Below are 9585 nucleotides of genomic sequence, written 5' to 3' on the forward strand. Positions count from 1 at the left end.
CTAAATTCTAAGATGCACTAAAAAGGAATTATGTGTCTGTACCGTGGTCCTGTGAAACCACTGTTAAAAGAAGTGGACCCAGGATGGGGGAGGCTGGGTAAGGTGAAGTGTCAGAGGGATTTGAGGATGTGGCCAGATGGGAGCGGGAAAAGGTTGGGGGACATTCTAGCAAACACAAGCACATACTGAGCATTTCCTTCCCAGGCAGCATTTGGGAGAATGTTTTGATCCAAAACAGAGACCAGGTCTGGGGCCTTGGCTATGGGGCTTTATTTGTCAGAGGCTGAGGACTAAGAGAGTGAAAGCTGGACCTGGAGTTGGAGAGCCGAGAGCTGGAAGGTCAGTGATCAGAAGGCTCTTGGTACCTGCAGTGAGCTAACTAGGAGCATGAAATGAAGGAGACACCAAGACATTAGCCCTGTGCCAAGCCCACTGGGCAACCGAGAGTGTGTTTCTTTCATTCATAAACTGAAATGTTCTTTGCGAACCAAGACAGGGGGATACAATGCACCAATACAACGGTGTCTAGAATGCATCCGTCCCCCTTTCCAAGTGAGCCTCTCCACCCCCTCGAGGGTCATTATCACCTCACTCCATCCCACAGTGTTATCTTCTCATTTTGTAGGATGACCAACTCCGGTTTTGCCTGGGACTTGATCAGTTTTAGCTCCAAAGTTCCACATGCCAGTAAATCTCTTCATTGAGGGCAAACCAGGATGGCAGGCCCCCCTAAAGATCTTCCTCTCCACCGAGTCCTTCCCAACCTGAGGACATTTTGTGATTCTTCCTTGTTACTCAGCTCTGCTTCCCCTTGAGCTCCCAGTCCATCCTTTTCATCCGTGGACGGCTACATTTCTTCCGCATGTAGTCCATCATCTTACTAAGTCCCCTCACCTTCCAGGTGACTCCTGGACCGTCCCCTTTCAAGCTTCACCAGCCCCACTTCTTGATAGCCACTGGATTCTGGGATCACATTTTCTCTTTCCAGCTCTGAGCTGCAGCTTCTCTGTCTCAGATCTAGGGAGTGAGTGCTCCCTCTGCTCTCTGTGCCCATTTGACACCCCTCAAAGCTCAGGGCTAGGTCCCGTGCCCTCACCCATCTGCACAAATGCCGACAAGAGTGAGACAGGCAATACAACAGGACAGGCAGACTTAATTAGGACGGAGAGAACCAGAGTGTATGTGCTCCATCTAGAGCGGTTTTTTGTGTTTTTTTTTTTACTTCGGCCGGTTTTCAAAAGAGTTGGGTACCTTGGTTTGTGTGCACTTTTGGAGCCCAGCTGTTCCATGAAGTAAATTTATAGTAGGTCACATGATCCAACCTGGAAATGGAATATTTTCACCTAAAGAATTCATTTCTCAGAGTTTTTGGAAATATTCCATCCTTGACTTGAGAGGGGAGTTCTTGGCTCCCCTCACTTGACATTCTACCCTCTTTCTTCCCACACAGGTAATCAACACGTCCCTGATCACAAGGCTCTCACAGGGCAGTCAGGACCTTGAAGGGGACGAGTGAGAACCCGCTAGTCAAGTCCTGGGAACGTTATTAGTGTGGAAAGATTCTCCCAGCTGATAAAAGTCTTTCCACTCATCACTGGCTCATTTCATCTTTCCATTGAAATTAACAGGCAGAGTGTGGCAACATAGTGAGAACAAGATGGTCAGCCACCAATGAACAGACAGGTCACAAGAAATTACGGACATGAACAAGGTCAACAGCTTGAATATTTAAGCTATTTTTAGTACCTAGTGTTATAAGTCTAGAAAGGACTTCGAAGAATAAGTTGTCTATTCTTCAGGTCTCTAGTGGGGCTGTATGCAAATAATCTAAAATTTCTTATATTCTAATTCTTTTTATTTTCCTAAAGGGTTTGTGCTCTATGATTAAAAAAAAAAAATCCTTCATTTTTTTGGGGGGTGTTTTTAAAGGCTCTGATGGCCAGACTGGACCTGGGTTCCCCGCCGCTGGTGTGTGACACACGTCCGTGCAAGGCTGCAGTGCAGCTCCTCTGACTGCGGCCCTCACGGGACTCTATTCCCTGTGCCAGTTTGTTCACCACCATATGCCAATAGGTCGCTGAGGTTGCTCTAGGCCAGTGGTCGGCAAACTCATTAGTCAACAGAGACAAATACCAACAGTACAATGATTGAAATTTCTTTTGAGAGCCAAATTTTTTAAACTTAAACTATATAGGTAGGTACATTGTTATTAACTTAATTAGGGTCCTCCTAAGGCTTAGGAAGAGCCACACTCAAGGGGCCAAAGAGCCGCATGTGGCTCGCGAGCCGCAGTTTGCCGACCACTGCTCTAGGCAGTCTGAGAGGAAACAGCAGGAATAGGAAACTCGAGCCTGCCCTTTGGTAGCTTACAGTCTGGTTAGCGACAAAATAATGACACCTGAAACCCTTAAGAAGCCGCTCAGTCTCGTGTTGCTAGGTGCTGACTTCGTGATGCAATCAGGGCGGGAAAGGAAGAGGTCACTGTGGACTTATGAGCAAGGCTGAAAGCGGGGGAGTGGTGAACATCAGAGTGGGCTCATTTCCTAGCTGCACGTTGGCAGGCAACACCAGGAGGACGGGGTGCAGAGCCAGGCCCTTGCCTGAGCGCCACGGAGGGGTGAGTGAGAGGAAGGCAGTTGTTGCTGACTGCACTCCTCTGCTGTGCCAGGTCCCTTACAGACATTGTCTTCTTTCATTCCCATGGGAACCCTGGGACAGGGGCTTCATTACCTGTGTGTGACAGATGGGGTTCAAAGAAGGTTCTGTTACCTGCCCAGGTGAGGCGCTGGTAATGGACGCAGTGGCCTTGAGAGCTGGCTCTTCAATGCTATGTAAACATTGTCCTGAATCTTCAAATGGCTCAGCTGGAGGCACTTTTGGTTCCCTTTCCAGAGCTGGATTTGCTGAATGGAAGCAGGATGGGAAGGTTCTGGAAGGTGTACAAAGTGGTTCTCAGGAACTCTCTAAAACCATTGTACTGCTAGAGGAACGGGACAAAAACAATTATAACACAAACACAAGCACACACATATAAGTAACTAACACACACAAGCGTGTGCACACACATGCTGAAGCCTGGAGACACTGCAGTGTCCTGATACATGCTTTCCCAAAAATGCTGGATTGGGGCCAGGAACTATAATAGCTGGAATACTTTGTGTGAAACCTCTGTGGCAGTGGGAAGAGTCAGGGGGAAGGTCATTGAAGGATTATTTTACTTTTCATCCTTGTTTAATTAATGCTCACAGAGAAAGGGGGTGGGCTGAAATTGATCTCTTAGCCCTTCCCCCACCTCAAATCTGCCTGTTTTATTTTAAAAAACAGTGACTGTGGTTCGGGACACATGAACGACACATTTGGTTTTGAGGGAAATTTTTATTGTTGCATTGGAAGAAACTTAAAGAGTCCATTTTCCCCTCAAACTTATCTAGAGAGTTGCATTTCCTGAATAGCAAAGTAAAAAAAGTATTTCCCTTCTCGTGACTTATCTCCTTTTCTTTCAACAATAAGTCATCTTGGGTTATTATTTTCCATGCATGAATCAAAGGAGACCAATAACAAAGGGAAGTGATGGGACACGATGATCTGGAAGCAGGGCCGTGGTGGAGGCAGGCCCTCACGAAGAGAGCTGAGTGGGGTGCCTAGAAGCGGGGCACAGGGACAAGGGAAACCAAGTGTCCTCAAGATAAGGTGAGGTTGCAAAGACCAGGACATTGCTGGCAATTAATTAAATGGGGAGCTTTTAAAATCTTCTTTCTTTTCTAGACCCAAATTCCCCCAACCTAAAGCTCAGTCACCTCCTCAGGGTGCACAGCGGTCATTGGTTTAATTTGTCTAAGTGAGATGGGGAAGGACTCATGCCTGTTCACCCCAGAGCTCATGCCCGACAGCATTTCCCCTCCTGCTGCACAGATACTGAGCTCCGCACAGAGAGGGCCCCGATTTATTTATTTGTTTGCATTTAATAAGCTTCATTTTTAGAGCACTTTTAGGTGCATAGCAAAACTGGGTGGAAAGTATGGAGAATTCCCATATGCTCCCTGCTCCCACACATGCATAGACTCCCCCACTATCCCCATCTCGCCCCAGAGTGGCACATTTGTCCCAATCAGTGAGCCCACGTCGACATGTCGTTATCACCCAAAGCCCATAATTTCCTTAGGGTTCACTCTTGGTGGGGGGATGTTCTATAGGTTCTGACAAATACCTATGGATCCTACTTTATTTTCAGATGCAGTTCCGTGCACATGTTTATGAGGCACAGTGTTGTAGTAGCTAGATAGTGACTGCCGGAAGATACCGCGTCCTGAAGAAACCGGCCCAGACATGTGGGTGGCCAGGGACAGTCATAGGAGACAGAATTCCATTGGTGGGTGTCTGAGTCCGGGTGGACATGATGGTTTCCAAGGTCCCATTCGTCTCCACGGCCTGTGGTTGTGTAACCTGGGCCAGACACAGTCAGGACAGGCCTTGTGAAGGCATCGCCATTAGGGTGGCTGCTGGCCCATTCTACCCACTCTGCCAACAGGGTCCTTACACATGATCTCGGGATTCACTGTGTCCATATTTGTTGAATATGTCCCTCCACCCCCGACTTTTCAAAGATGATAAAACGATTGAAAATATGGTATAAGGTCTGCATGGTTTGTTATTGAACTATTAACTATGTATACCATTATTGATATAACGAACTATCTGTAACATACAATATGACTGTGGTGCTGATTTGACTCCTCTTTACTGAGGAGCTGGTGACATTTGAGTCTGGGATGAGTGCGCCACGGTGCCCCGTTTCTGGGCCAGCAGAGTCATTGCTGACTGGTCAGGAGGCCACACGGGGTCTCAGACTCCTCTCATCCGTGTTCTGGGCAGGTGCCACCTGTCAGGCCACTGGGATGTGGAAAGCAGCGGGGAGTACCCTGAACCCCATCAATCTGCTTTTGGTTCCCCATTTGTTTATCACCCACTGATCTTTTATATCCTACATGTCTGCAACGAAAAACAAATCTCGTCCTGATCCCCAGGGCTATCTATCAAAGGCAGGAATGTCTCCGTCGCTTGTGCAGTGGCTCTGGGCTGCTGCTTTAAGGACAGCACCTTTGTCATCACCTTCTGCCCAGTTTCATTCCTGAGGAAGTGTCCTTCCCTCTACCATTTACCTTTTGATTTTTTAAAAATTGATTTCAGAGGGGAAGGGAGAGGGAGATAGAAACATCAAGAGTGAGAGATAATCATTCATCAGCTGAGTGAGAGATAATCATTGATCAGCTGCCTCCTGCACGCCCCCCACCAGAAATCAAGCTCGAAACCCAGGCATGCGCCCTGACCAGGAATGGAACCGTGACCTCCTGGTTCCCAGGTTGATGCTCAACCACTGAGCCACATGCCGGGCTAGTATTTACCTTTTGAAAAGCTGTGGCTGGAGCTGCAACCCAGGGAAGGATACTTTCTCCCGCATCTATTGATCTCTGTCTCTCCTGGAGGGGTGCCAGTCCCAGAATGGGAAGGGTTTGTTCTTAGTAACAAAGGAAGAACTTGTGGTTTGAATAACGGCCTCGTTTTGCACGGAATAAGAGTCCTATGGCCCTTCTCCTTATTCACTAGTGAACAGCCTGGCTGCAGCTGTCTGAGGTGTAACTATGAGACCATTTTTGGCTTTTCCCATTTTGTGTTGTTCCATGGCTCCAGCTTCTCCCGATGATTCAAAGTGGCCTGCCAAGTAGGGACTGGTGCCACGTGGCACTCACTTTCTGGCAAGGCCACTGCTCCTATTTGCGTGGTCAACTAACTAGTCCCCATGCAGCCGTCCAGTGATTGGACACATTGCTGAGCCATTGGCTGCTCAGTTGTGCCAACCAGCATTTACTGAGCAGCTCCTCTTTGCCAGACCCTCTCTGCAGGCTGGGTCCCTGGGAAGCAGACTCTGAGATGGAGTTTAGCTGCAGGAAGTTTATTAGTGAGTGCTCTTGGGTTGAACACTGGAAAGGGGAAGGGAAGGAGGCAGGAGTGGGCAGAGGGAGCAGTGGGCTGCAATGCAGGCACAGGGCTCCGCTGACCCAGTGGTGAGTTCTGAAGCTGGAATGACCCTCCAGGACTATTCCAGGCTCAGGCAGTGGGGGACAAGTCTTCTATTCCTTCACTGACTACTCACTGGATGCAGCTGCCCTGGGAAGAAGGTGTGGCATTAGGTCAGGCAGATCTTTGCAGTGGAGGGTAATTTCTGGGGACAGTGACAGCACCGCCTGTAGCTGGGTTATAAGCACTCAAGGACCATCTGGGTGGCACAGCAAGGCCTTTCTCGCACCATGTTAAGCTCATTCTATGCCTTTAAGGAGCTTGTTATCTGGATGGTGAAGTTAAACAAGCATGTGAATGACAGTGGCAGCAGACAGATGGAGAACCGAAACTCTGGGCATGTGCAGATGGAGGGGGTGGTGGTGGGGGAGGTGTCATATTGGCTTAGGGGGAGCATTTGAACTGGGTCTTGGAAAATCCTGGCTTGAGGATTTTTGTCATTACCAGTCAAGGTAGCCCAACTGAAATATGTGGGCACAAAATGGGGCGTGTTTTACAGGGACCGGTAGACCTGGATGCCAACCTAGACGTTCAGTCACTCCCGGGGCTAAGGAGTGACATCTGGCCATGCCCTGCAGCTCCGCATGGTTTGCTTGTTTTATCTTCATCTCAAGAAGTTCCAGGAAATGTCACTGAAAAGTCAGGGCTACCGCTAATCTCGGGCCTCACTTCCTGTGGCCGCTGGACATGCCAGGGTATCAAAGGGACAGGCTGCATGTGCTCGAGCCCAGACCGTTACTCTGCTCGGGGCAAGAAGCACTAGCTGATGTCCCTGCAGGGAGCCTTGTCTTTTCATTCCATGGCATGCTCCTGAGGAACAGAAGTTTCTGGAATGAGGCAAATAGCCCTGTACTGCCAAGGAAGGTGTGAAGGCAGCAGGTCAGATCCAGTGGGGAAGCCTGTGTATGAGCAGTGCCCGCATGGCGGCGTGTCCCTACACCTGCCTGTCCCTGAACCTCTCACCTTCTTCTCTACTGGGCTGACAGGAATCTCTCTCACTGGGCTCCTGCTAGTCTCAGACCTGTGACCAGAGCCATGGCAACGGCCTCTGACCCCATGGTAAGACATGCAGACTCTTGGCTCTTCAGATCAGCCAATGGCCCCACAGCAAGACCCAGCGCCATGGGATGGAGCAGACATGGATGATGGGATTGGTGTCTGTGTGTGTGTGTTCACACGTGCGCGCGCTCCTGTGTGCGCGCACATTGCTGGATTGCTGGCCTGGAAAGGACAGAATGCCCAGTCAGGGGAGGGGTGACCCTCTGCATCCTGGGATGGAGGTAGCGAGAAGACAGGAGAAAGAGGGATGGGAGAGGAAGTGGCCTGTGAAAACAGTGAACCCGGACTGAAGTCAGATTTCACCAGTGTCATCATTATGCCAACCAGTGGGGGATCCTCTCAGAAGTGAACCAAACCCTAGCTCCTTCCCAAGAAGAGATTGAGATGCATTGAGGCTTATTTCCTCTCTACACTGAGCTGGCATTTGCTGCTTCCTTAGCTCCTTGTCTTAAAACAAGGATTCAAAAATGCTATGAAAAGACGCTGGCTAGCAGAAAAGGCGACTTCACCTTACACAACAGTGTCATTCTGAAACTGCGTGAATGAAGAGAAACATTTACCATTTGGGTCGTTCATTCAATATATTGGAGGGTCTGCTATTACCTGTGAACTTCTTAGGTGGTCTGCATTGGAGCCAGGCAACCATGTCACCACTCTCCCCCCGCCCCCAAACCCACTGCGATGAGTGCACTTTGAGTATCCACAGCCCACTGTCAGCACCAGATGAGGATGGCTTGGAGGCCAGGCGGAGACTCAGGGCTGTGCATTCACACAGGTGGCAGGGGCCACGGTGGGCTAGGGCCTGCAGGGACCCACAGGTGGTCTCCAGGCCTCCCTCTCCCCCTTCAGGTGTTCAGGCAGTGTAAAAACTGCTCTGCCAGGTCCTCCACATCCCCTCTTCCATCTCTTCTTCCTCTGTGCATGTGATTGGCAGGGCCCGGAATCACATCCTGAACCTGGCTGCAAGGGAGTTTGGGAATTGTAGTTTTTCTCTTTCTGACCTGTACACATCTCTGTTTCAGGTCTAGATAGACAAATGCCCAATCTATATCACTGCCAGAAGAAGACAAGGCCCAGCAGTGTTTGATTCCAGCAGTGCAAAGCTATGCAGTGATGTTGAGGGGCCAGGTCTGGGACATTGCAGAATGTGGCTCAGATGCAAAAGGACTTTGTGTGAATCACCTGTGACTTCAGCTTCGGTGGCCTCGGTCTTTAGGAAGGCAGGAACTCAGTCTCCTAGACTTTCTCTCCTCTACACTTGCTATTGGAAGAATTGGCCTGGTCTCTTGGTCATGATAGTCTAGGTGATGCTGGGTGATAAACAGCCTATGGCTATCAGTGGCTTAACATCAAAATGACTAGGGTTTCCATCTTATTTGTGTCATCTGTTCAGTGCAGGCTGGTCAGGGATTTCAGAGTGACTCAGGGACTTGAGCTGGCCCAGGCAAACTGTATACTCATTTCTGCAAAGAAGGGGCATGTTGCTCCACCCATATTCCACTGGCCAAAGCAAGTCGCACAGCCCCTCTCACCTCAACGGGTAGAAAGCTGAGTCCTCCTGTTGTCAGGAGGACCTGAGAACCCACATAGGAGCAGCATTGATTACCCCAGTGGGAGGTCGAGGGGAGAGTGGTGCCCCTTCTATCCTCCCTTCCCCCTCATGCTCCAGCGGGAATAGCTGACATTCCCCCATCACCATTTTTCTTTTCCTCCGGGCACTGAAAATTTCAACTTTAAAGACACTGATAACATTTTTACTTGAAAACAGCCTGTGAAACACCAGCAGTCTCCAGAGACAAAATTTGAATCCTGCTTTTCCTCAAGCACATCAGTGGTGCTGAGTCTGGCAGGATTTGGTGGGCTGGGAACGCTGTGTGTTTACTTTCGTATAAAATCCTATCTTCCTTGGTTAGAGAAGGAAGCCAGTAGGCACCAGAGGGAGACCCCAGGTTTCTTAGGTTCATCTCATGTGCCCCGCCCTTACCCCAGGCTTTCTCTGACCATCTCCTCCTAAGTAAGTTTGAAGCCATTTCTGACTCTCATGTGCCTCCCATCCCCTTTTCCTGCATCCCAACCCCAGGTTCTGTCCTTGCCCCTCCTTGTATTATCAATGTTTGTAGAAATATTTCCCTAACTGGAAGGCTGTGAGCTCTTTGAGAGCAAGAACTTGGTCTGACCCATCTGGAATTTTCCCTACTGCACAGATGGCATTTATTAAGTATTTTTCAATGGCTCTGAGAAGGAATCTCTATCTTGACCTTAGGGCCTCTTCTGGGCGAGGCTCTCAGGGTCTTCCGAGTGAAAGAAAGAATGGATGGATGGCTAGATGGATGAATGGATGAGAAAATTAAAGAGTAAAGAAATAAATATGTACAGAGACCAGTTAATGTCTCCTGGGGAAAGGAAACAAGCCTATTCTCCCCAGAAAGCTCTGCCAATTCTGATGAGCTA

Source organism: Myotis nattereri (genome assembly GCF_964212035.1).
Source record: "Myotis nattereri genome assembly, chromosome: 10".
Lineage (NCBI taxonomy): Eukaryota > Metazoa > Chordata > Mammalia > Chiroptera > Vespertilionidae > Myotis > Myotis nattereri.